Genomic DNA, 26429 nt, shown 5'->3' with positions numbered 1-26429 from the left:
TGCCTCAGCCTCCTGAGTAGCTGGGATTACAGGCACGCACCACCATGCCCAGCTAATTTTTTGTATTTTTTTTTTAGTAGAGACGGGGTTTCACCATGTTGACCAGGATGGTCTCGATCTCTTGACCTCGTGATCCACCCGCCTCGGCCTCCCAAAGTGCTGGGATTACAGGCTTGAGCCACCGCGCCCGGCCTCCTTTCTTCCTTTCTTTTCTTTTCTTTCCTTTCCTTTCTTTCTTTCAACAGAATCTTGCTCTGTCACCCAGGTTGGAGTGCAGTGGCATGATCGTGGCGGAAGTTCAGATTCCTTACCTGGGCAAGGTGGCTCAGCACTTTTCGAGGCCAAGGCAGGAGAATTGCTTGAGGCCACCTGGGCAACACAGCAAGACTCTGTCTCTAAAAATAATAATAATAATTAGTTGTCAGTGATGCTTCAAGCCTGTGGTTCCAGGTACTCAGGAGACTGAGGTGGGAGGATCACCTGAGCCCAGGAGGTCAAGGCTACAGTGAGCCATGATTGCACCACTGTACATCAGCCTGGGCAAAAGAGCAAGACCTTGTCTCAAAAACAAAACAAAACAAAACAACAAAGAAGTTCACATTCCAGATTGTGACCTTGGGCAAGTCACTTAACCTCTTTGTGTCTCAGTGTCCTCATCTATAAAATAGGGAAATAACCCCAACCTCACAGGGCTGTAGTGAGGATTAAACGAGTACTTGGCACCTAGTCAGTGTATGTAAGTGTTGAGTGGCTATTATAATTTGTGATATTTGTAGGACAGAAATCTGTTTAGAAGAGGAGATGGTCAGCACCGGGCGCAGTGGCTCACATCTGTAATTCCAGCACTTTGGGAGGCCGAAGCAGGTGGATCACGAGGTCAGGAGTTCAAGACCAGCCTGGCCAAGATGGTGAAACCCCGCCTCTGCTTAAAAATACAAAAATTAGCCAGGTGTGGTGGCACTCACCTGTATTCCCAGCTACTAGGGAGGCTGAGGTAGAGAATTGGTTGAACCCGGGAGGCGGAGGTTGCAGTGAGACTAGATCGTGCCACTGTACTCCAGCCTGGGTGACAGAGCAAAACTCTGTCTCAAAAAAAAAAAAAAAAAAAAAGGAGATGATCTTCTTTTATGAGACACTGCAACCTCTGCCTCCTGGGTTCAAGCAATTCTCCTGCCTCAATCTCCCAAGTAGCTGGGATTACAGGCATGCACCACCACCCCCGACTACTTTTTAATATTTAGTAGAGACAGTGTTTCACCATGTGGTCAGGCTGGTCTCAAACTCCTAACCTCAGGTGATCCACCCGCCTCAGCCTCCCAAAGTGCTGAGATTACAGGCGTAAGCCACCACGCCCAGCCCAGGTTAGACATGCTTAGTCACAGGATGAGATAGGAGGTCAGAACAAGAAACAGTTCACAAAGACCCTGCTGATAAAACAGGATGTGGCAAAGAAGCTGGCTAAAACCCACCAAAACCAAGATAGTGACGAAAGTGACCACTGGCCATCCTCACTCCTTATTATGCACTAATTATAATGTATTAGCATGCTAAAAGACACTCCCACCAGTGCCATGACAGTTTACAAATGCCATGGCAGGCCGGGCTCGGTGGCTTGCGCCTGTAATCCCAGCACTTTGGGAGGCCGAGGCGGGTGGATCATGAGGTCAAGAGATCGAGACCATCCTCGCCAAAATGGCGAAAACCCGTCTCTACTAAAAATACAAAATTAGCTGGGCGTGGTGGCGCACGCCTGTAGTCCCAGCTACTCGGGAGGCTGAGACAGGAGAATTGCTTGAACCCAGGAGGCGGAGGTTGTAGTGAGCCAAGATCGTGGCACTGCACTCTAGCCTGGCATCTGGCGACACAGTGAGACTCTGTCTAAAATATATAAATAAATAAATAAACAAATGCCATGGCAACATCAGGAAGTTCCCCTATATGGTCTAAACAGGGGAGGGACCCACAGTTCCAGGAAATCCCCACCTATGAATTATCCATCCCTTGTTTAGCATATAATCAAGAAATGGAAATGGTCTTCTTAATGCCTCTCAAATTATTTCCAAAAACCCTCTCCTCATTTCATGAAAGCCCACCCTGGGCCGGGCGCGGTGGCTCAAGCCTGTAATCCCAGCAATTTGGGAGGCCGAGGCGGGTGGATCACGAGGTCAAGAGATCGAGACCATCCTGGTCAACATGGTGAAACCCCGTCTCTACTAAAAAAATACAAAAAATTAGCTGGGCATGGTGGTGCGTGCCTGTAATCCCAGCTACTCAGGAGGCTGAGGCAGGAGAATTGCCTGAACCCAGGAGGCGGAGGTTGCGGTGAGCCGAGATCGCGCCATTGCACTCCAGCCTGGGTAACAAGAGCGAAACTCCGTCTCAAAAAAAAAAAAAAAGAGTGAAACTCCGTCTCAAAAAAAAAAAAAAAAAAAAAAGAAAGCCCACCCTGGTCAAGATTGGGCTTTCATAGGCCAGGAGGACCGGTAAATCCCCTCTGGATTAGGGTGACTGAGCAGGGCTTTTGAAATGTAAATGAGGATTGTGTTTTGATTCTGCCTGTTCCTTGGGAAGCACCCTTTCCCCTGAGAAGTGGTCCGGAAAGCCCTGAGGTTGGGTGGAGGGACATGGAGGAGGTGGCCGCTGGTCGTGGAACCCTTACCTGCAGAGCTGGAGAAACCTGTGCCATCACCAAGTCCAACCTCCCATCCTGCAGATGGAGAAACCAACAGCCTTACCCTCTTGTGAGTCCTTACGCCCTCTGAGACTCAGTTTCCCTGTCTGCAAAGAGGAGTTGTCACCTGCACTCTGCCCCGCTGCTGGGCATGTGCAGGGGGCAGGGAGGGTGAGACGGTGAAGCCCTGGAGAGAAGTGCTGTCTGTGTAGAAGTTCCCTTCGCAGGCCCAGGGCTAATCGGGCAGCACAAGTGGCCAAGGCCCATGCCTGGGGTCAGGCAGGCCCCGCCAGGCTGCTTGCCCTTGACCCATGCCTCTGCCTGGCCCTCCCATAGCGGGGCAGGCCAGCCCAGTCCAACCTAGTGGCAGTATGAGCTGAGTGGCTGTGGTCCCCCCTGGAAACTGGTTCCCAGCCAGCCCCTCCTCTGTGTCCTTTCTTGCATTATATATGTGCTGCCCCAATTTCTAGGAATTTATACACTCTGGGGACCAAACTCATCATGGGAATAAAAACTCAATTCTTGGCCAGGTGTGGTACCTCACGCCTGTAATTCCAGCACTTTGAGAGGCCGAGGCAAGTGGATCATGAGGTCAGGAGATTGAGACCATCCTGGCCAACATGGTGAAACCCTGTCTCTAAAATTAATAAAATAAAAAACTCAGTTCTTCACTAAAATAATTTCCTCAGCTGACACACTTTGTACAGACATTGGAATCTTAGAAATCCGGAGTCTACTATTCACTGGTGGAGTGATATTGAACAAACTTTGGCTCTAGGAGCCTCAGTTTCTCCACCAGTAAAGTAGGAAGCCTCATCACTGCTTGCAGGCTTGTTAAGATTTACTTAATCCAGCCATTTACTCCACAAATCCTTATTGAGCGCCTAACTGCACCATACATTGAGGATACAGATTTGAATACATGATAGACACAGAGGGGAGAGTCCCCTTTCCAGGCATTCAGAGAGATAATGGACCAACAGTTACCCCCAAATCCATGTTACTGATTGTGTTGAGCGATACAGAGGAAAAGCACCCATGAGTAGTGGCATGAGCTCAGTGTTGAAGGGTAATGGGTGTGATCTAGTTCATGGACTCTAAAACACTATTGATCATCCACACTGTTATTCTAGATAACACTGAGAGAAAAACCGCCAATTAACCTTAGAAGTGTTATTTTGTGCTTACCGAAAGAGCTCTTTTGACCTTCTACAGCCCCAGAGAAGTTTTCTCTCTCCCACCTAATTTAAAACAAAGAAGGATCTGTCATGGCAGAGATCAGAATAAAATAGAATCCATGAGAAATCTACTTTGTCCTGCAGGAAGCTTTGCTGGTATAAAAGTCCTGAGTTTGTGGTTGGTAGGCTCTGGGGCTCTGATTCAGTGGAAAGAAGAGGCAGGACAAAAGGGTCCTGTGGACCAGCCTAGGGAGAAGGGTGGGGAAGGGGTCCTGGCTGAGCAGTCACTGCTGGGCTTAGCTTCTGGGTTGGCCGGAAGGAGAAGAGGCAAATGCCAAGCTGGGGGATTATTAGACATCATCTCAAAAATGCATCCTGCATCCAACCTGGCCAACATGGTGAAACCCTGTCTCTACTAAAAATACAAAAATTAGCTGGGCATGGTGGCGTGTGCCTGTAATCCCAGCTACTTGGGAGGCTGAGGCAGGAGAATCACTTAAACCCAGGAGGTGGAGGTTGCAGTGAGCCGAGACGGCGCCACTGCACTCCCACCTGGTGACAGAACAAGACTTCATCTCAAAAATAAATAAATAAAATAAAATGCATTCTTTAGGCAGAAATGTAAAAGGTGCGTCTTCCCCAGAAGCACCATTTTCCATGAAAAGGATTAGGGCACTTTAGAGAATAGCTAATTCCAAGGTTGGTTGGCTCAGGGAAAATACAATTGAGCCTGGATTATCTTGGGCTAGAAAGTGAGGAGGTGCTAAAAAATAATAATAATAAAGGCAGGTACAGTGGTGCACGTCTGTAGCCGCAGCTATTTAGGAGGCTGAGGCAAGAAGGCTGCTGAGGCCGGGAGTTCCAGGCTGTAGGGCCCTATCATCACACCTGTGAATAGCCGCGGCACTCCAGCCTGGGCAACACAGTGAGATCTTATCTCTAAAAAATATATAAATAAAGAATAAAATAGGCAGGCGTAGTGGGGTGTGCCTGTAATCCCAGCACTTCAGGAGGCTGAAGCGGGCAGATCACTTAATCCCTGGAATTTGAGACCAGCCTCAACAACAAGGTCTGTATATCAGACAATAGAAACTCGTCTCTACTAAAAACCCTGTCTCTACAAAAAAAAATAAAAATGAGTTGGGCCTGTTGGTGCACACCTGTAGTACCAGCTACTTAGAAGGCTGAGGCAGGAGATTCAGGCTTACTTTTTTTTTTTTTTTTGAGACAGAGTCTTGCACTGTTGCTCAGGCTGGAGTGCAATGGCGTGATCTCGGCTCACTGCAACCTCCACCTCCAAGTTTCACTCGATTCTCTTGCCTCAGCCTCCCAAGTAGCTGGGATTACAGGTGCACACCACCACACCCAGCTAATTTTTTGTATTTTTAGCTGAGACAAGGTTTCACAAGATTGGCCAGACTGGTCTTGAGCTCCTGACCTTGTGATCCACCCACTTCGGCCTCCCAAAGTGCTGGGGTTACAGGCATGAGCCACGGCACCCAGCCTGGGCTTACTAAAGCCTCAACCTCCTGGGCTTAAGTGATCCTCCCACCTTAGCCTCCCAAGTAGCTGGGACTACAGGTGTGCACCACCACACTTGGTGTGTGTGTGTGTGTGTGTGTGTGCAGAGATAGGGTCTCACTGTATTGCCCAGGCTGGTCTTGAACTCCTGGGCTCAAGCAATCCTTCCACCTCAGCCTCCCCAAGAGCTGCGATCACAGGTGTGACCCACTGTGCTCACCGTGTTTCTTCTTTTGCTGTAAAGGACATTAGCAGGGTGGTTGAGATGGTTGAATAATATCTGTACATCAGACAATAGAACCATATGTAGCCATGCTAACTTTCCGATTTCAATAAATGTACTGTGGTTATTACATAAAAGAATGTCCTTGTTTTGAAGAAGAATATATCAAAGTATTTAGAGATAAAGGCGCTTATCTGTCACCTACTCTTAAGCAGTTTAGAAAGAAAAGACAGAAAGAAAGAGAAGAAAAAGAGGCCAGGTGCAGTGGCTTACACCTGTAATCCCAGAACTTTGGGAAGCTGAGGTGGGCAGATCACCTGAGGTCAGGAGTTTGAGACCAGAGCCTGGCCAACATGCCAAAACCTCATCTCTACTAAAAATACAAAAATTAGCCAGGCATGGTGGCACATGCCTGCAGCGCCAGCGACTGGGGAGGCTGAGGCAGGAGAATCACTTGTAGGTGGAGGTTGCAGTGAGCCAAGATCACACCAATGCAATCCAGCCTGGGTGACAGAGCAAGACTCTGTCTCAGAAAAAAAAAAAAAAAGAAAAAAGAAAAAGAATGAGTGAACACACACATACACCATACCATACATATGAAGAGAGAATTTGATTTTCAAAAGACAAAAGAGAGAGATTGATAAAGTGGCGGTATGCTGAAAATGTTTAACAACCAGCTCTCTCGGGGCAAAAATGTCGTGATACCAATTTCTGTGGTGTACATACTCTCCGCGGCCAATTTGAAGCTGGTGCTGTGAAGTCACTGAAGAGGGAGTTGGGAAGCAGTTGCACAAAGATGGCTCCAGCGTGCATCATGCCTGTACAAACGCAAGCGCGGTGGAAAGCTAACATTTGCTGAAACAGAGCAAATGGAATATGAAGATTATTTGTATTATTTTTTGCAACTTTTATGCAGTCTGAAATTATTTCAAATAAAAAGTTTGGGGGTTCCTTTAGTGCATATCTTGTAACTGATAAGATACAGTAAATGAACTGGGGAAGGAGTACGTGAGCATTTCAGGTAGAGGCACCTGCCTTGACCGAGCAAAAGCCTGAGGCTGAAAGAGGCAATTCATTTGAAAAACAACTACACAAACAAAGCAAGTCTGGGTGACTAGGAGCAGAGCAGCTTGGAGCAAAGCAGAGCAAGGTGAGCAGAGAGGTGGGCTGGGGCCGGGACAGAGGGTCTGTAAGCCACCGCTGAGGTTTGGGTCCCTCAGGGAGAAGCCATCGAAGTGCTTTAGGCAGTGGGTGCATGGAATGTGGCCTTATTTGGTTTATCACTCTGACCCCTGACTCTCAATCAGCAGTGGTCATTAATACTGCCTTATCAGGTCTACTGTCTGCTGTCACTTTCCCCAGGGGCCCTTTGCTCAACTGGAGTTGACAGGGGGCAGGGTGGGGTAGGGGCCTTGGCCACAGGTTGCCAGGTGAGTCCAGAGCTTCTGGCACAGCCTCACTTTCTATCCTCCCCACCCCCCTCAGACCTATTTGTAAGCCACAAAATAAGTGTGAGGAAGTCCAAGTCTGATGTCCACCCAGGACTCTGCCCTCCCTGCTTAGCTCAGCCCTGATCAGCCCTAAGCTGGTATGCCCTGGACTATTAACCAAGCCCACTAACCTTGGTGAGAGGAGACTTGACTTGGCTACCCTCCCCTCTGCACACCAGAGACCCACAGACCCACCTCCTCTCTCATCAGCTTCCTCCCACCCCTCTTGGTTTCTAATCAACCTCTTACTCTGGGAGTCCCAGAGCCCAGTGGGGCCTGGAGAGGGTTAAGTTCAAGGTGGAATGAATGGGCCGTTTGACAGAGATCTCCCAGGGCAAGCTCCAGGCCTGGTACAGCTTGAGAGGCTACGGGCTTCCTTTTTCCCAGATGAATCCCTGCTCTGTGTGTCTGTACCTATTCGCCCACCCCTAACACGTCCTGGGGCCCCACATAACAGGAGTGGCCTGGATATGTACACACAGCGCTCTGGCCAGCTCCTCCTGTGCGGAGAGCACAAACCCAGCCCAAAGTCATGAGCATTAGCCGCATGCCACGTATTCCACGGGGTCTTGTGATGCATTCCTCATTCAGCCGACTGCTAGAGAAGCTCTGTGAGTGGGCACAGTATTAGGTCCATATTGCAAGTGAGGCTTGAAAGGTTTCCAGGAGTAGGCTAGGTGCGGTGGCTCACGCCTGTAATCCCAGAACTTTGGGAGGCCAAGGTAGGTGGGTCATAAGGTCAAGAGATCGAGACCATCCTGGCTAACACAGTGAAACCTCATCTCTACTAAAAATGCAAAAAATTAGCCAGGTGTGGTGGCAGGCACCTGTAGTCCCAGCGACGCAGGAGAATTGCTTGAATACAGGAGGTGGAGGTTGCAGTGAGCCAAGATCGTGTCACTGCACTGCAGCCTGGGCAACAGAGCGAGACTCCATCTCAAAACAAAAAAAAAAGAAAAGAAAGAAGAAAGAAAAGTTTCTTGGAGTATCCAAGTTCACATAGCTGACCCAGGGATTTAACTCAGGCCCTCTGACCTCCAAAGCCTGCATTTCTGCCCACAGTACCACCCTGCCTCTGTCTGGCACAAGTTGCCCCTGTGCCACTGGCTCTCAGCCTGGGCATCAGTGCTGTGGGCATCCAGGCCATGTGGACAGGTATACTGACGGTCCTGTGCACCAGGAAGGGGTTAATTGGGATACCCTCAGCAAGCTCTGGTTTGGTGACGGTTGCTATGGCAACCGCGTGGTTTAGGGAAGAGGGAAGCCAGCACAGCAGGAGCTTCTGAATCACTGCATGTACAGCCTATATGCTTATTCTGCAATGAAACCCTCTCAGCATCTTCTGGGACTATACATGGCCGCCAGGGATGGCTGCGGCAGGCAGGGGTGAAGGCAGGGGTTCCCTGAGCAGGCAGAAGCTGGGAGACCTTGGCAAGGCTGAGGCCTCTCACCCAACAGCTCTCACCAGCACAGTGCAGGGAGCCTTTTCCACCAGGAAGGCCTGGAATTCTGCTTTCAGCTGCAGCTCCCCAGACCAGTTGAAAACAGGAAAGGGCAAATATTTGGGGTCAAATGGAATCAAGCAATCATTCACTAGTCACTGACTTATTCATTCACCAGATAGGTATTGCTTGCTGACAACGCATTGATCGCTGTGCTGGGGGCTGTGGATTGGGCTGTAGCTGGAGCCAGACAGGCCCTGCACCCATGGAGAGTCCCTTCCAGGGAGCCAGAAGTCCCCACCACATGCCCCAGCTTGGGCAAGTCCCTCTCCTTTGCTGAGCATGTCTGTAAAAGGGGACCCACAGTGCCCACTTTGCAGGGGTGCAGCCTGGATGAGATCACATATTTGTGAATGCCCAACACATAGTGAGCCAAATACTCAGACATGACAAAAATGCCTATAGGCTTCTCACCTCTCCCTTCAGCAACAGAAGGTGCCAGACAATGATAAAACTCATGAGTGAGGAGCCCCAGGCTCTGGATCCTGGAGGCTTACTGTGAGCCAAATCTCCAGACCCAGCCAGCTAGACAGATCCAGCTCTTCCATCACTGTGCAGGGACCTTGGCTTCCATTTGCCCATGTGTAATGCGGGTGATCCTCCAGTCCTTATCTACAGTAATGAACCTGAGCTGATGGGGAGCAGCCAACTGGGCGCTTGACCATTCTGTTCCACCATCTGAGCCACCCACAGGTCAGAAGAGCCCACGGCCGCCGGATGATAAGACCCCAGTCCTGGTCTTCCCGTCCAGCCCAATTTGTTTTTGGCCTTGAACATGGAACGCAGTAGCTGTCTGTTGATTTGATTCAAGTTTGATTTTCCAAGCCCCACCCAGGACTCTGCCCTCCCTGCTCAGCTCAGCCCTGATCAGCCGTAAGCTGGTATGCCCTGGACTATTCAGCAAGCCCACTAACCTTGGTGAGAGGGGACATACCTCTGACCCTCCCGTCCCCACACCAGGCCAGTTTTCATGGAAGTACCCCCTGGGTTCCTCAAGGTCAGCCCTAGAACCACCCTCCTTTATTTATTTATTTGTTTATTTATCTATTTTTGAGATGGAGTCTCACTCTGTTACCCAGGCTAGATCTTGGCACACTGCAACTTCCGCCTTCCGGGTTTGAGTGATTCTCCTGCCTCGGTCTCCTGAGTAGCTGGGATTATAGGTGCACGCCACCATGCCAGGCTAATTTTTATATTTTTAGTAGAGACAGGGTTTCACCATTGGTTAGGCTGGTCTCGTACTCCTTACCTTGTGTCCACCCACCTCAGCCTCCCTAAGTGCTGGGCGTGAGGCACCGAGCCTGGCCAGAACCACCCTCCTAACGCCCAGCACAGGGCAGGCCTGGTGGGGGCAGGAAGGCCAGCTGGCGGCTGGGGGTGAGGGCTGATCACAGATAAGAGCAACACACAGACAAAACCCACAGGAAGGAAGCCAGCGAAGAAGGAGAAAAGCATTTAAGAATTTCATATTTGATATTTCAAAAAATAAACAACTTCAAAGCAGTCATCATGGGAATATTTAAAATGTTGAAGGACTTCCTCACATTTATTTTGTGGCTTAATATTGATTTCATTTTGTACTATTCACGGGGGCGGAGATGCCCTCATCTTTTCGGAGCTTACTGCCTCTAAAAGTCTTAATCAAGGCCTGGGAAATGGAAGTGGGGCGCACAGTTGGTGGGCCCCCCTCAAGTCTGTTCTGCATGGTAGCTTCATCCCTGGAGGGCAGGGAGGGAAGATGTTTTTCCTCTTGCCGCTGTCTGACACCAAAGGAGGCAAGATTAAGCTTGGTTGGAGGTGGTGCTAATGAGTTATTCAGGATTTTCTTCTCCAATCTTGAATTTCCTTCTCCTCAGTTGGGTGTCAGGGTACCTATTTATACCAGGACAGGACTTACAGTAGCTGTCATTTGTTTATGAAATTCTTTCCAGAAGGACAGTGGGCCCGCAGGAAAGGGGCGGGGCGGCAAGGAGGGCAGAGGAGCCACAGAGATCCAGGAGCTTCCAGCAGGCCAGCCCCTAAGCTGGGAAACTAACAAAGGATTTGTCCAAACCAGAGGAGACAAGGACAAGCAGACAGAAATACCTAGCAAATACATTCCCCTGAGGGCCACAGAAGAATATAAAGGAGAAGAGAAGGAAAGGGAGTCCAGAAGGAATACAAGCTTTCTTTTCTTTTCTTTCTTCCTTTCATTTTAAAAAAACTTATTTATTTTATTTATTTTTGTATTTTTAGTAGAGACGGGGTTTCACCATGTTAGCCGGGGGGTCTCGAACTCCTGATATCAGGTGACCCACCCGCCTCAGCCTCCCAAAGTGCTGGGATTACAGGTGTGAGCCATCTCACCCGGCCTTCCTTTTATTTTATTTATTTATTTATTTATTTAAGCCAGAGTTACGCTCTTGTCACCCAGGCTACAGTGCAACGGCTGGATCTCGGCTCACTGCAACCTCTGCCTTTCAGGTTCAAGCAATTCTCCTGCCTTAGGCTTCTGAGTAGCTGGGATTACAGGTGCCTGCCCACCACACCCGGCTAATTTTTATATTTTTAGTAGAGATGGGCTTTCACCATGTTGGCCAGGCTGAGCTCAAGTGCTCCTCCCGCCTTGGCTTCCCAAAGTGCTGGGATTATAGGCATGAGCCACTGTGCCCAGCCTCTCCCTCCATCCCTCCCTCCCCCCCGCCCCCTCCTCCCTTCCTCCCTTCCTTCTTTCCCTCCCTCCCTCCCTCTCTTTCCTTTTCTTTCCTTTCCTTTTCCTTCCTTCCTTCCTTCCTTCCTTCCTTCCTTCCTTCCTTCTTTCTTTCTTTCTTTCTTTCTTTCTTTCTTTCTTTCTTTCTCTTTTTCTCTCTTTCTCTCTTTCTTCTTTCTTTTTCTCTATCACCCAGGCTGAAGTACAGTGGCACAATCATAGCTCACTACAGCCTAGAACTCCTGGGCTGTAGCAATCCTCCTACCTTGGCCTCCCAAAGTGCTAAAATTACAGGTGTGAGCCATCATGCCCAAATCAGTAATATGCTTTTAAGGTTTCTCCAGGTTTTTTTTATAACTTGATAGTTCAATTCTTTTTGTTACCGAATAATGTTCGATTGTCTGGATGTCCCACAGTTTATTCACTCATTCGCCTACTGAAGGATAACTTGGTCGCATCCAAGTTTTGTCAATTATTAATAACGCTGCTATAAGCATTCATGTGCTGTTTTTTGTGTGAACTTAAGTTTATTTGGGTAAATACCAAGGAGCATCATTTCTGGATCATATGGTAAAAGTATGTTTAGTTCCGCAAGAAATGGCTGAACTGTCTTCAAAGTGGCTGTACCATTTTGCGTTGGCACTGCAGTCAGTGAGAGTTCCTGTTGCTCCTCATACTCGCCAGCATTTGGTGTTGTCACCATCCTGGATTGTGGATATTCTAATAGATGTACAGTAGAATCTCAGTGTTGATTTACTTTGTACTTCCCTAAAGATGTACGATGTTGCCAGGTGCGGTGGCTCATGCCTGTAATCCCAGCACTTTGGGAGGCTGAGGTGGTAGATCACCAGAGGTCAGGAGTTCAAGACCAGCCTGGCCAAGATGGTGAAACCCTGTCTCTACAAAAGTGTAAAAATTAGCCAGGCATGATGGTGGGTGCCTGTAATCCCAGCTACTTGAGAGGCTGAAGCAAGAGAATCACTTGAACTCAGGAGGCAGAGGTTGTGGTGAGCCGAGATCGCGCCACTGCACTCCAGCCTGGGTGACACAGCGAGACTCCATCTCAGAAAAAAAGAAAGATACATATATATTTTTAATTTAAAAAAAAGATCAAGAAAGAGATGTTCAGAATTTTTTTTTAATTTAAAAAAAAGATACAAGACATTGAACATCATCTTTTCATGTGCTTACTTGCTATCTATGTATCTTCTTTAGCAAGGTGTCTTTCTTTGGATCTTTAGCTCTTTTTTTTTTTTTTTTTTTGGGGGACGGAGTTTCGCTCTTGTTACCCAGGCTGGAGTGCAATGGCGCGATCTCGGCGCACCGCAACCTCCGCCTCCTGGGTTCAGGCAATTCTCCTGCCTCAGCCTCCTGAGTAGCTAGGATTACAGGCACGCGTCACCATGCCCAGCTAATTTTTTGTATTTTTAGTAGAGACGGGGTTTCACCGTGTTGACCAGGATGGTCTCGATCTCTTGACCTCGTGATCCACCCGCCTCGGCCTCCCAAAGTGCTGGGATTACAGGCTTGAGCCACCGCGCCCGGCTCTTTAGCTCATTTTTTAATCTCTTTGTTTGGTTTTTTATTGTTAAGTTTTAAGAGTTCATTGTGTGTATATATAATATTCTTCTTTTTTTTTTTTTTTGAGACAGTGTCTCACTGCCACCCGGGTTGGAGCGCAGTGGTGAGACTGGCTCACTGCAGCACCTCCCAGCTCAAGTGATCCTCGAATCTCAGCTTTCAAGTGGCTGGCTCTACAGGCATGCGCCATCACGCCCAGCTCATTTTTAAATTTTTTTTGTAGGTAAAGGGTCTCACTATGTAACCCAGCCTGGTCTCCAACTTCTGGGCTCAAGCAGTCCTCCCGCCTCAGCCTCCCAAAGTGCTGGGATTACAGGTGTGAACCACTGTGCCTTGGATGGCAGTCCTTTATCAAATGTGTCTTTTGAATATTTTCTCTCAGTCTGTGACTCCTTGTTTCATCTGAGTGTATGATTCCAGTCGCTGATTGAGCCAGAGGGTTATGTAGAGGCCAGCCATTTCCACTTAACTGAGGACTCCTCCAATGGGCTGTCTCTGCTGCTGGCACCTGGTGGGCTAGCAGAGATCTTGTCAGCTCTGCACCATGGTCCAATGCGGCATCCTCCCTGTTCCTGTCACAGAGGCCACTCCCCACTGACCCTAGGTACTCCTAACTCCATCTCAGTGCCAGCTTCAGACCCAAGGGACCTAGGGCTGCGGAGGAACTAAGTCGGAGTAATGGGATGGACATGGATTGAGGGTGCCAATTTATTTATTTATTTATTATTTTATTTTATTTTTTGGAGACTGGGTCCCTCTGTTGTTGGCCAGAGCTGGAGTGCAATGGTGCGATCTCAGCTCACTGCAACCTCCACCACCTGGGTTCCACCAATTCTCCTGCCTCAGCCTCCCCAGTAGCTGAGATTACAGGTGCCCACCACCATGCCTGGCTAATTTTTGCATTTTTAGTGGAGATGGGGTTTCTCCCTGTTGGTCACGCTGGTCTCCAACTCCCGACCTCAGGTGATCCGCCTGCCTTGGCCTTCCAAAGTGCTGGGATCACAGGCATGAGCCACTGCGCCTGGCCAGGCCCGGCTAATTTTTGTAGTTTTAGTGGAGATGGAGTTTCACCATGTTGGCCATGCTGGTCTCAAACTCCTGACTTTGAAGGATCCATCCGCTTTGGCCTCCCAAATTGCTGGGATCTCAGGCGTGAGCCACTGCACCCATCTAAGGGTGCCAATTTAAACTGGGGAGGGAGTCAGGGCTGCCCCCACTGATGATGCCATCATGTTGAGCTGAGACCTGAGGGCAGGACACCACCCGACAGCAAAGGAGTCCAAGAGAGGAAACAGCAGGTGCGAAGACTCTTGGCTGTGTGGCTCAGGGCGTGCCCAGAGAGTGAGAGGAGAGGAGACAGCAGAGCTTCAAAGGCTGAGGTGGAGGCACATCCTGCAGGCCACAATCAGAAGTTTGATTTATTCCATATGCAATGGGAAGCCACTGAAGTGTTTTCAGCCTTAGAAAGACATAATCTGATTTGCATTTTTAAGAGCTTGCAGTGACTGCTAGGTGGAGAATGAATCACAAAGAAGCAAGAGGGGCGGCAGCCAGACCCCTTGAGTGTTTTATTGCTTTGGTTAATAGGAATATCCCAGCCCAACAACTTCTCTCCTGCAAAGACAATCACTATCAAGGTAGCTGGAGTTGCAGTCACATGCACACTCACTGCAAACACACACATGTGCCTCATGTCCCCTCCACTCGTAACCAGCCACACTCCAGCACCTGTGCACACGTGTGCCTCCATGTCCCCGACATGCATACTTAACACACAGCGGCATCCAAGTTTGATGCAAATGTGCTCCCACGAATGGCACCAGCAGAAATATTTTCATGCACACCTAAGTACAGGTATTCCTTTTATTTTATTTTATTTTATTTATTTATTTATTTTTGAGACACTTGTTTCACTCTTGTTACCCAGGCTGGAGTGCAATGGCGCGATCTCGGCTCACCGCAACCTCCGCCTCCTGGGTTCAGGCAATTCTCCTGCCTCAGCCTCCTGAGTAGCTGGGATTACAGGCACGCGCCACCATGCCCAGCTAATTTTTTGTATTTTTAGTAGAGACGGGGTTTCACCGTGTTGACCAGGATGGTCTCGATCTCTTGACCTCGTGATCCACCCGCCTCAGCCTCCCAAAGTGCTGGGATTACAGGCTTGAGCCACCGTGCCCAGCGTATTTATGTATTTTTTTTTTTTTTTGAGACGGAGTTTCGCTCTTGTTACCCAGGCTGGAGTGCAATGGCGTGATCTCGGCTCACCGCAACCTCCGCCTCCTGGGTTCAGGCAATTCTCCTGCCTCAGCCTCCTGAGTAGCTGGGATTACAGGCACGCACCACCATGCCCAGCTAATTTTTTGTATTTTTTTAGTAGAGACGGGGTTTCACCATGTTGACCAGGATGGTCTCGATCTCTTGACCTCGTGATCCACCCGCCTCGGCCTCCCAAAGTGCTGGGATTACAAGCGTGAGCCACCGCGCCCAGCCTTATTTATGTATTTTTTAAGACCCAATCTTGTTCTTGTCCACCAGGTTGGAGTACAATGGTGTGATCTCAGCTCACTGCAACCTCCATCTCCCAGGTTCAAGCGATTCTCCTGTCTCAGCCTCCCAAGTAGCTGGGCTCACAGGTGCCTGCCACCACACCCAGCTAATTTTTATATTTTTAGTGGAGATAGGGTTTCACCATGTTGGCCAGGCTGGTCTCGAACTCCTGACCTCTGGTGATTTGCCCATCTCAGCCTCCCAAAGTGCTGGGATTACAGGCGTGAGCCACCGTGCCTGGCCTATTTTATTTCTTTTTATTTATTTTATTTTAGATGAAGTCTTCTTCTATTGCTCAGGCTGGAGTGCAGTGGCACAATCTCGACCCACTGCAACCTCTGCCTCCTGGGTTCAAGTGATTCTCCTGCCTCAGCCTCCCAAGTAGCATGGACTACAGGCGCCCATCACCATGCCCAGGTAATTTTTTTACTTTTAGTAGAGACGGGGTTTCCATCATGTTGGCCAGGTTAGTCTCAAACTCCTGACCTCAGGTGATCTGCTCACCTCGGCCTCCCAAAGTGTTGGGATTACAAGCGTGAGCCACGGCACCTGGCCCATATATTCCTTTTATATACTTCCTCACATATACATGAAATACTTTCATGCACACACATATATAGCTATATACTATATGCATACACACAGAGCCACACTTTGCTTCATAAACACATCATTTCCCATTTTCCAAAGAAAAGCAAGTCTGAGCATGGGAGGTGGCTGGGAAAAAGGGTTGGGGGGTTTATGAGAGGAAGAGGGAACAGCTACTTAGTCACTGGAGAAATAAAATGCCTCAACACCTGCTTTACTCTATGTCACACCTGATGGTTGGGCCCGCCAGTTATTACGGGGACTGCGCTAATGGCTTCATTCAGCAGGTTGGGGGTAGGGGCCTGCTCTGCAGCTCCTCCTCACTCAGCCACCCACCTTAGTCAGCTTTCACTATTCTCCCAATGACTCACAGGGCATGAAGGGTGGGGGCGATAGGGAGGGTGGGAATCTGCCTTCAACTGCCTTGGAAGCCCCGCAGCTCACAGAAAGGAGGGGCGTGGAAGGTGTGTCCTTTCAGGGACTCACTTGCTGAAGCAGGGAGAGGACAGGCTGGGGTGGGTTGGGTGCTACTTTGGGAAAATCCGGGCCCCTTTTCTTTTTTGTCTTTTTTTTTTTTTTTTGAGACGGAGTCTTGCTCTGTCACCCAGGCTGGAGGGCAATGGCCCGATCTCCGCTCACTGCAACCTCCTGGGTTCAAGCGATTCTCCTGCGTCAGCCTCCTGAGTAGCTGGGATTACAGGCATGTGCCACTGTGCCCAGCTAATTTTTTGTATTTTTAGTAGAGACAGGGTTTCATCATGTTGGCCAAGCTGGTCTGGAACTCCTGACCTCGTGATCTGCCCACCTCGGCCTCCCACAGTGCTGGGATTACAGGTGTGAGCCACTGTGCCCAGCCACCAGGCCCCTTTCAAGGCCCTGTAGGACCTGCCCCCTGTATTCCCCCAGCTCCAGTATCTCCTCCCTTCCAGCTCTAAGCCCCAGCCACGGTGACCAGCCAGCAACCAAGAGCTCTTCAAACACACACTTTCAGATCTTGCCATATGCCGCCCTTACCACGACACCTGGAACAGCTTCCTTATCCTTCCTGACTCGGCTTAGGGCCACCTCCTCAGGAAACTCCTCCCTGATTGTCCCACCATGCCACACAATGAGAGGTCCCCTGTGCTCGCCTCCACGTACCACTTTACTGCCCTGAGTTATGCCTGTCCGCCCTTCACAGCAGAGTCTATTTCCTGCACTCCTGCCTGGCACGTAGCAGGTACTCAATAAATGTTTCTAGAATAACTGAAGGCTGCTCCTATGTGCAACGGAAACTAGAAAGGAGGATTTTGGGGGAAGGATTCCTTGGTCTCTCCCACCTTCTTGGTTGTCCCAGGGACCACGTGGTGATCACCAAGACTCCAGCACTCATCACAGGATGCTTATGACATGGTTTCTCGTCTATCTCTTCTACCTTCAGCCAACTTTGGTGTGTCACTGGAATAATGTCAGGCCCCCTGAGTTGGGGCAGGACATAATGGGGGAGGCTTTGGAGAATGGAGTCAAGGAATGCAAGTTACTATATCAGATTCGAGTTACTATGTGAACGTGGGATTGGGCGTGTGTGCACGTGTGTGGTGTACCTGTGCTGGCAGGGAGGATCAGACTTGGGAATTGAAAAGAACAGAGGTCCCAGTAGAAAGACCTTGAAGCAAACTCTGCAGGGCTAAAGCAATTTGCTGATTAAAAGAGGGGGCTTGCCAGGCACCCGCCCTGCTGAGAAGTCTGTGCTGAACCAGGACTCAGGACCTGGGCAGTGCTGATGGAGACAGATCCTGGTCTTTTTGACCCCAGCAGAATCCTGCTTCCCTTCCCAAGGAGCAAAAAATATAAAAAGGGATAGCTAAGATTGAGTAAATGCCACTGCCCAGCCTGCACTGGGACAAACATCACTAATCAATCACAATGCACCCATCCCTCCAGGCCAGAACAAAGTGTTGGAATTCTCAACACAATGCTCCAAAGAGCCATTACTGATAGCTTGGGATCCACATAAGAGGATCGCTGGTCTCCCTTTTCGCCATCACTGGTCTCCTAAGTGCCAAGTGCTTAATAAATCCATCTCACAACCAATCCCTGAGTTAAGGATTATCTTTTACTTCTCAAAAAGAACAAAAACTGAGCAAGGTTGAGGAACTCAGTCAAGTTCACACAGGTAGTAAGAGCTGGGCTAAGAATTTAGACCTTCCAGGCCGGGCGCAGTGGCTCACACCTGTAATCCCAGCCCTTTGGGAAGCTGAGGCGGGCGGATCACCTGAGGTCAGGAGTTCAAGACCAGGCTGACCAACATGGAGAAACCCTGTCTCTACTAAAAATCCAAAATTAGCTGGGCATGGTGGCACATGCCTATAATCCCAGCTACTCGGGAGGCTGAGGCAGGAGAATCGCTTAAACCCAGGAGGCAGAGGTTGCGGTGAGCTGCGATTGTGCCATTGCACTCCAGCCTGGGCAACAAGAGTGAAACTCTGTCTCAAAAAAAAAAAAAAAAAAAAAATTTAGACCATCCTAGGCTGGCTTCAAATTCCTTGCTCTTGCCCATTTATCATGCTGCCAACTTCCAGCTTCCAATGGGCATCTGTTCCACCATGTTGTGGGCATTCATTGGAGCTCTGTTGCCTCTCACTGTTCAACCCCTCTGTATCATTCTGGGGTCCCAACAGGAAACAGCTGTTACCCTGAAACAGGGCAATTGTGGGACCTTTCAAGAAGGAACAAGTTGTAAAGGTGGGCAGCACAAAGGGAAACCAACCAGGGATGACGAAGACCCCATGGGACAGGGACAGAGTGACCGGAAGCTGGAGAGACCCAAAGCTGCAAAGGAAAGGAGCGAGGGGAACAATACCCGACCCTCTCCTTCCACCTCCATTCTCCTCCAGTGATGCCGCCCATTGGGCAAACCCAACCAGAAGCCACAAAGCATGGGCGTTCAGCTGATTCAGCCCATACAGATCAGCCTCCTGGACTTCAGAGTTGGGGAGGAAGAGAAGGATGAAGTCTGGAATCAGAAAGGCCATCCAGAATGCTCCTATTCTGTTTGGGAGCTGGGGATGGGAATGTCCCTCCCTGAGGGGTATTTGTGGAAACGGACTTCGCCTTTCACCACAGAAATCAAAGCTGGGGATTCTCTCTCCTGCTTGTTGGCAGCCAGGAGGTGGGCTCATGACCTAGACTCAGTCAATCAGAAATTCCCACCCGGAACTCAGTCTTAAGGAAGTAGCTCAGGGCCGGGCACAGTGGCTCACACCTATAATCTCAGCACTTTGGGAGGCTGAGGTGGGCGGATCACCGGAGGTCAGGAGTTCAAGACCAGCCTGGCCAACATGGTGAAACCCTGTCTCTACTAAAAATACAAAAATTAGCTGGGACTGCAGGCATGCGCCTGTAATCCCAGCTACTGGGGAGGCTGAGGGGGTAGAATTGCTTGAACCTAGGAGGCAGAGGTTGCAGTGAGCTGTGATCACATCACTGCGCTCCAACCTAGGCAACAGAGCAAGACTGCATCTCAAAAAGGTGAAAAAAAGGAAGCTCAGACCCACAGGGTCAGCAGAGGCAGGGGCTGTGGCAGAGTCAGGCTGTGGTAGGACCCATGGAAGGCGTAGAGGTGGTGCCAGCAAAGGTGTCCTAACCAGACCACCCTGCGGTGTGACCTTGGCAGTGATGCCGACTGCCCTCCATCCCCTAGACCCTGCCCATTTTTCAAGCTGGATTCCAGCTTTGCTGTGGATGCCGTGAGCATCCCCAAATCTTTTCCGTAAATCTTTTCTCTGCTTAAAAGCATCAGAGTCCATTTCTCTTGCTTTCAAAGAGAACTCTGACTGGTACAAACACCCAGGACAGATAGAAAATGCTTATGGCAGAAGGTGGTCCCCTGACAGGAGCACCAGAAATGCAGGAGGGGAGGAGGCATCCAAGCTGCAGTCAGGTACGTCCTTAGAGAACTCTGAGGCTCTGCCGTGCACTGACTTGGGCAAGCTTGCTTTGTGTCTTCGGCTCAGCTGCCTCTGAGCCCCCTGAAGGAGAAATCCCAGCCCAATAACTTCTTTCCTGCAAAGACAATCACTATCACAGTAGCTGGAGTTACAGGGTCCCATGAACACTCACTGCAGAAAATGAGTTTTGTGTGTACCCTACTGCAGACACGGTTTACTTTTGGAAGCTGAAGGGGGACAGATTGCCCCCCTCACCCAAGAAAAGACCCTGCCACAACCAACCTATGGGTATTCTGGAGGCCCCAGGAATCCCATGAACCCCCAACCCCAGAGGAGCCTTCTGAAGGAAGGGCCCCACCTCCCAGCATCCTCCTTCCACCAGAGGCCTGGCCTGAGGTATGGATGATCTTGGCTGAGTTGCCCAAGAAGTAACCAGCTGAGTTACCACCTCCGTCCCCACCCAGACACTCAGGATTTGGTTGTCTCTCTGGATGTTCAATATTTGCTCAGGGAATAAGAAAAGCAAAGCAGACACTGCTGAGATGGCAGCTGCTGCCTGAGGTAGCTGGGCCCCAGGAGGCCCTGGGGTTTCCAAACATGGAGAAGAGAAGGGGGAAGTTCAAGAGCTCCTCGGCCCCCAGGAGGCAGACCCAGGCGGGCCTGGCCACCTCTCTCTCAGGAAACTCCTTCTGTGGGCTCAGCCCACGGGCGCGTGCACCCAGCACCAGGGCCTGACTCTTCGGCAGGTATTGACGCACAGTCCCCAGGGTTGCAGGGAGAGCGAAGCTTGCATGCTCTCTGCCTTCCAAAGCTTAGGGCTTGTGGGGGCCACGAGTGGATAAGTGCTCTGGTGGGAAACTGCAGAGAGGCACAGGCTTAGTGGGTTGCCTTGAACCAGCTCCTCTTCCTGAGACCCCCACCCTCATCCTCTTCCTCCAGCTCCCACAGAGCCTGAGGAGAACCCTATGTCTGGGATCCCCAGATGCCTCTGTTCACCTCCCCCTCCCCCACCCTCACAGCAGGGCTGGAGACAGATGTGTGGAGGTGACCCTCCCACTGTCCCAGAGGCACTGGCTGCATAGTTGGGGAATGGGCTGCTACCCAGGCCAATGGGATGGGCAATCACCCTCTTCTGGGTTGGGAGGACCCCCTAGTCCCACAGAGTCTTGCACCAAGCCCATCTTGGCAGTCTTTGCAGCTGAGACATGGAACAGGATCCCAGCCCACTGGGAAGACTAGGAATCGGGAGGGTGGGGGTGATGGCCCTCGGAACCTCATCAAGCCTGAATAGTCTGGGCCACCTGCAGGCCCTGCCAGGTCTGCCCCCTTGTCTGAGGCAGCTGAGCAACATGGACCTCTAGGGTAAGGCATCTTCTTTTTTTCTTTCTTTTTTTGAGACAGAGTCTTGCTCTGTTGCCCAGGCTGGAGTGCAGTAGCACAATGTCAGCTCACTGCAACCTCTGCCTCCCAGGTTCAAGCAATTCTCCTGCCTCAGCCTCCCAATTAGCTGGAATTACAGGCACCCACCACCATGCTCAGCTGATTTTTGTATTTTTAGTAGAGATGGGGTTTTACCATGTTGGCCAGGCTGGTCTCAAACTCCTGACCTCAAGTAATCCTCCTTCCTTGGCCTCCCAAAGTGCTGGGATTACAGGCATGAGCCACCTCACCCAGCCTGGTAAGACACCTTCTGCCCATCCTGCTCCCTCTGTCCCACTGCTCTCAGAGTCACCACTATGCCAGGCTTCATGGGGCTCGGGTCTCAGGACTAGAGAGGGGGTCAAAGCATTTGTGAGCTTTTCTCCCCTTTGGGCTCCATGGGCCAGGTGGGAGGTGTGGGGGTGAGTGGGTGCCTGCTGGGGCTGCAGGGAGTGAGTTGGGGGGAATCAGCCTTTCATCTCTCTGTGGGAAGCAAACTCAACCCCTCCCCAGCCTGAAGCTGGCTGGCATTGGCATGCATCATAAATCTCCAGGATGCTGCAGCTGTGACTGGATTATTTATAGCTCCAGTCTTCTATCTCTAACGCGAAACTGTCACACAAAGGGAAAGGTAATGAAATCTCACCTCTCCTGCCCGTCATCCCTCACTCCACACCGCAGGCCCTTCCAGAGCCCGTAGGCTGAAGGAGAGAGGAGGGGCCTCTCCCCCTGCCGCCGCCCCCACCCTTCCTCACTCCCTCTGTCCCCTCCTCTGTCGTCACACACTCACTTCGCGGCTCTACGTTCCCTCTCAGACACAGCCTCTCACGTTTTCTCTCTCACACGTACATTTCCTCACAATTGCAGACAATTGTGTCCAGCCTCTCCAGCTCCGCTGGCCCTGCCCGAGCCCCTCCGATCCCCGCAGACACTCGCACAGCCCTGCCCTTTCCTTCCAGCCACCGTCGTCTCCCTGCGCAGCTCACTCCCCTCCGCTGTGTTTGCTTCTTTGCTTTGTCAATGAAGATGCTGGCGCCTTAATGAGCAGGCCTGTCCTCCGCAGAGGAACCCCAGCTCCTTGTCACTCACCGGCAGGAGTGTCAGCTCACATTCCTTCTGCTCTGCCTCTAAGAGTCCCACAGGCATTGCCTCCCCCAGTAGGACCCACACGTATCCCTGGGCTTGGCATACACGGACACACAGGAAACATCGCCACAGAACATGCCTCTCACCCTGCAGGGAGGAGCAGCTAAGGATGTGCTCTGCGAGTTCCACGAAGGGCCCCCCGGCTGTGGTACTTGGTGGAGCAGAGGTGAAGCTCCCACTCCCTCCTGTTTCATCGCCTTGCAGTTTTCTGTGGGGCAGTCCCTCTGTTACCCCATCCCACAGGTGCCAAGGGAAACTCCGAGCCGAGCCCCGTGCAAGCTCCCATGGAGACCCAAGACCCAGCCTCTCTCCCTGCCCCGCCCTCCACCCCCAGGCCCACGATCCTTAGAAAGTATCACTTCCCACGGCAGCCCTGCCTGGACGTGGCCCACAACTGATGCCATCCAGACAGTCAGAGGTTCATGCAACCATGCCTGGCTAAGACAGTGTCTCACTATGTTGCCCAGGCTGGTCTCAAAATCATGGCCTCCAGTGATCCTCCTGCCTCAGCCTCCCAAAGTGCTGGGAGGTATGGGCCACTGCATCTGGCCACCTTTTTGGTCTTAAAATTTCACTTGGCTTTTGGCATGATTCATTATAACATATATGTCAATCATCTCAAATGACTTATATTTCAACAGTTAACTTTTTTTCCTGAAGTCTTTGCTTAAAATTGATCTTCATGAAAGTTGAGTCTCAAAAACCCTCTGGCTCATCCCAGGGACCCTAAGGGCACAAGCACCCCAGTTAAAGAGCTTTGGGAGCAGTCTATGGGGCAAGAATATGGGATATTAATCTATAGGGGAAAGCTAAGAGCAGGGACTCGGGTTTACATCCTGACTCTGCCAGTTATTAGCTGCGTGACCTTGGCTAGATCACTTAACCTCTCTGTGCTTCAGAATCTTGGCCTATAAAATAGGGATGACAGGCCAGGCATGGTGGCTCACACCTGTAATCCAAGCACTTTGGAGGCCAAGGTGGGCAGATCACCTGAGGTCGGGAGTTCAAGACCAGCCTGACCAACATGGTGAAACCCCGTCTTTTAAAAAAAAAAAAAAAAATGGGCTGTCAGCCTGTAGCAGCCCCTCCTCCTGTAGCCATGGACACCCAGCTCCATTTACAAGAATAGCACCCTCCATACACATGGTTTTTATGAGGATTCAATACATTAATGTATGGAAAATACTTGGGACAGTGGCTGACACAATATAGATATTTGAGATTATTTTTCTGTAGAAGACCAAAACACAGCCATCTAATCAACCCCAGAAACTGAAATTAGAGATCTCTCCTGCTTCCCTCCTCCCTCCTGGGATGATCACCTGCCCTCTGCGCATGCCCCACCTTACCTGCAGTCCTGGATCATTCCCTCAATCTGCAAGGCAGTCAGTCAGTCAGTCAACAAACATTCTCCTCTGTTCCAGGAACTATTCCTGCACTGGCACTTGGTGTCAAACAAGACCTTCTAGAAGGGGAGCCAGAAACATGCAAAGGCATTAGGATCATGTTCAGAACTGAAGCTCAAAGACAAGTAAATATTCTTTCTTTCACAGAGCCACTCCCTAGCTGCAGACAGCAGGGGAGGCAGAAGGGTCAGAGAGGAGTCCAGGGCAGAGTGACCATGATGGCATTGTCTGCTGGCCTTCACCCCTCTGGACAGGCCTGCTATGGTGGGCACTGAGACCATTTCTCTCCAGCAGAGAATGGTGGGGGATGGAAGAGCAGGGGCTGGCATCAGGACCCAAACCTCCATGGACCAGGCAGTCCTCCCAATTCCATCATCTCCTACACGGCCCTTTGGTGAAACAGGTGATTAAGCCCCACTCTCATCTGCCACATAGGGGAACTAACTTGAAAAGAGAGATCATTTGGGCAGGGTATGGTGGCTCACACCTATAATCCCAGCACTTTGGGAGGCTGAGGCAGGTGGATCACCTGAGGTCAGGGGTTTGGGACCAGCCTGGCCAACATGGTGAAACTCCATCTCTACTAAAAATACAAAAATTAGCCGGGCATGGTGGCACATGCCTATAGCCCCAGCTACTCGGGAGGCTGAGGCAGGAGAATCACTTGAACTTGGGTGGCGGAAGTTGCAGTGAGCTGAGATCGGGCCACTGCGCTCCAGCCTGGGCACAGAGAGTGAGACTCCAGAAGAAGACGAAGAAAACGAGGAAGAAGAAGAAGGACGAGGAGGAGGAAGAAGAAGAAGAAGAGGCTCCAGTCTGTGTATTGACTCCCTGTCCTTCTCTGACCTCTGCGCTCCCAGCCAGCAAGGTGCTGGATGGCTCAGTCAGAGACAGAAATGTGATTTGGGCCAAGTTTCCTTCTAGCTGAGCCCAGGGAAGAGCTGGAGGCCTGACCAGTGGGGCAGAGGCCAAAATTACAGTATCAGGGAGATTTACCATCAGACCCAGAATGGCCTCATTCCTGAGTCATGCTCTCCTGTAACCTTAGAACACCTCCCAGCACTCACGAATTCTGTGCAGGGGGCAGTTTCTTAGCTTCAACCTGTGGATAAGTGAGGCTTAAGATTTTCCCATCCCTGCCCAGTCAATTCCTATTTACTCATCAAAACACAGGCCGAAGTGCCCAAGCTGAAACAGTTGCCTCTTCATTCCCAGTTGTACGTTTCTGGCACTCTCCCTGTTGGAAATAGATGCTCGGTGCTGCAAAGAAACAAATCAGCACTGAGACAAAGGATTTTTCAGCAATGCAATTTTTACTTCCTGGACTGCAGGAAGGGTACTCAGCGGTAGCCAACGTGCCACGAGAGTACAATGAACAAAAGAAACACACACAAATTTATTCCTTACGCATTTGGGGTCGTCCTGACTGCTGTGTCTAATCTCTGTTGGCTGGAGCCAGACCTCACAATCTAAACTAAAACCCGATTGGCTAACAACTTAAAACTTTTCTAAACAGGTAAAAGCCATGGAGAGCTGGGACATGCCTGTGAGCACGTCCAGCACAGCTGGTTAAAGTACAAGGACACAGAGTGTACTACCTGTCTGCAAGCATGGCATGCCTAACAGCTGCATAGGGTAGGGCTTAACAAAGTTATTAACACACTGATGATTTATTCTTTTTTTTTTTTTTTGGGACGGAGTTTCGCTCTTGTTACCCAGGCCGGAGTGCAATGGCGCGACCTCGGCTCACCGCAACCTCCGCCTCCTGGGTTCAGGCAATTCTCCTGCCTCAGCCTCCTGAGCAGCTGGGACCACAGGCACGCGCCACCATGCCCAGCTAATTTTTTTTTTGCATTTTTAGTAGAGACGGGGTTTCACCGTGCCGACCAGGATGGTCTCGATCTCTTGACCTCGTGATGCACCCGCCTCGGCCTCCCAAAGTGCTGGGATTACAGGCTTGAGCCACCGCGCCCAGCCTGATTTATTCTTTAACAAGAAAGGAAACTTCTAAAAGGAACTTCTTTTACTTCCCACACTCCACCTATCATGTTGTGAGCATATCCACAAGGACTTTAACTCAGCACCACATTTCCAATGTGGATAAATTATCATTGACCAAACGACACCACAAAGCAAGGACCATCCATGCTTTCTGACCGAGAACTTGGTTATTTCTCTTCATTCCTCCCCCATAGCCCAGATGTCTGCTCAGCTCAGGGGGCAAGATGTTCCTGCTTGGCAGGTACGGGTCCAGGTTTGGATGACCAGGTTGGTATCTACTCTAATTCATCACTGATGCACTTATCGCTGGGGGTTAAGGGAAATGGTTACATAACCCAGGGAGACTGTGTCAGCCTGTAGCAGCCCCTCCTCCTGTAGCCATGGACACCCAGCTCCATTTACAAGAAGCTCCCTCATGGCCAGGAGCGGTGGCTCACGCCTATAATCCCAGTATTTTGGGAGACCGAGGCAGGCAGATCACGAGGTTGGGAGATCAAGACCAGCCTGGCCAACATGGGGAAACCCTGTCTCAACTAAA

At 50.4% G+C, this 26429-nt stretch overlaps 1 long non-coding RNA gene across 1 annotated transcript in view; it reads left to right on the top strand.

Moving 5' to 3' along the window:
• LOC116557967 overlaps nucleotides 1-4781 on the top strand; it is a 9567-nt gene extending 4786 nt beyond the window's left edge. Inside the window, exons 2-3 of the long non-coding RNA XR_004271769.1 lie at nucleotides 475-493; nucleotides 4709-4781. This is a non-coding gene — a long non-coding RNA (uncharacterized LOC116557967). The remainder of the gene's footprint in view (nucleotides 1-474; nucleotides 494-4708) is intronic.
• Nucleotides 4782-26429: the final 21648 nt, after the last annotated feature.

This window comes from Sapajus apella, unplaced genomic scaffold, assembly GCF_009761245.1.
Source record: "Sapajus apella isolate SASKATOON/1434 unplaced genomic scaffold, GSC_monkey_1.0 scaffold20, whole genome shotgun sequence".
In the NCBI taxonomy this organism is placed as follows: Eukaryota; Metazoa; Chordata; class Mammalia; order Primates; family Cebidae; genus Sapajus; species Sapajus apella.
The sequence above is the reverse complement of the archived record's forward strand: the minus strand, read 5'-3'. Positions and strand labels throughout refer to the sequence as shown.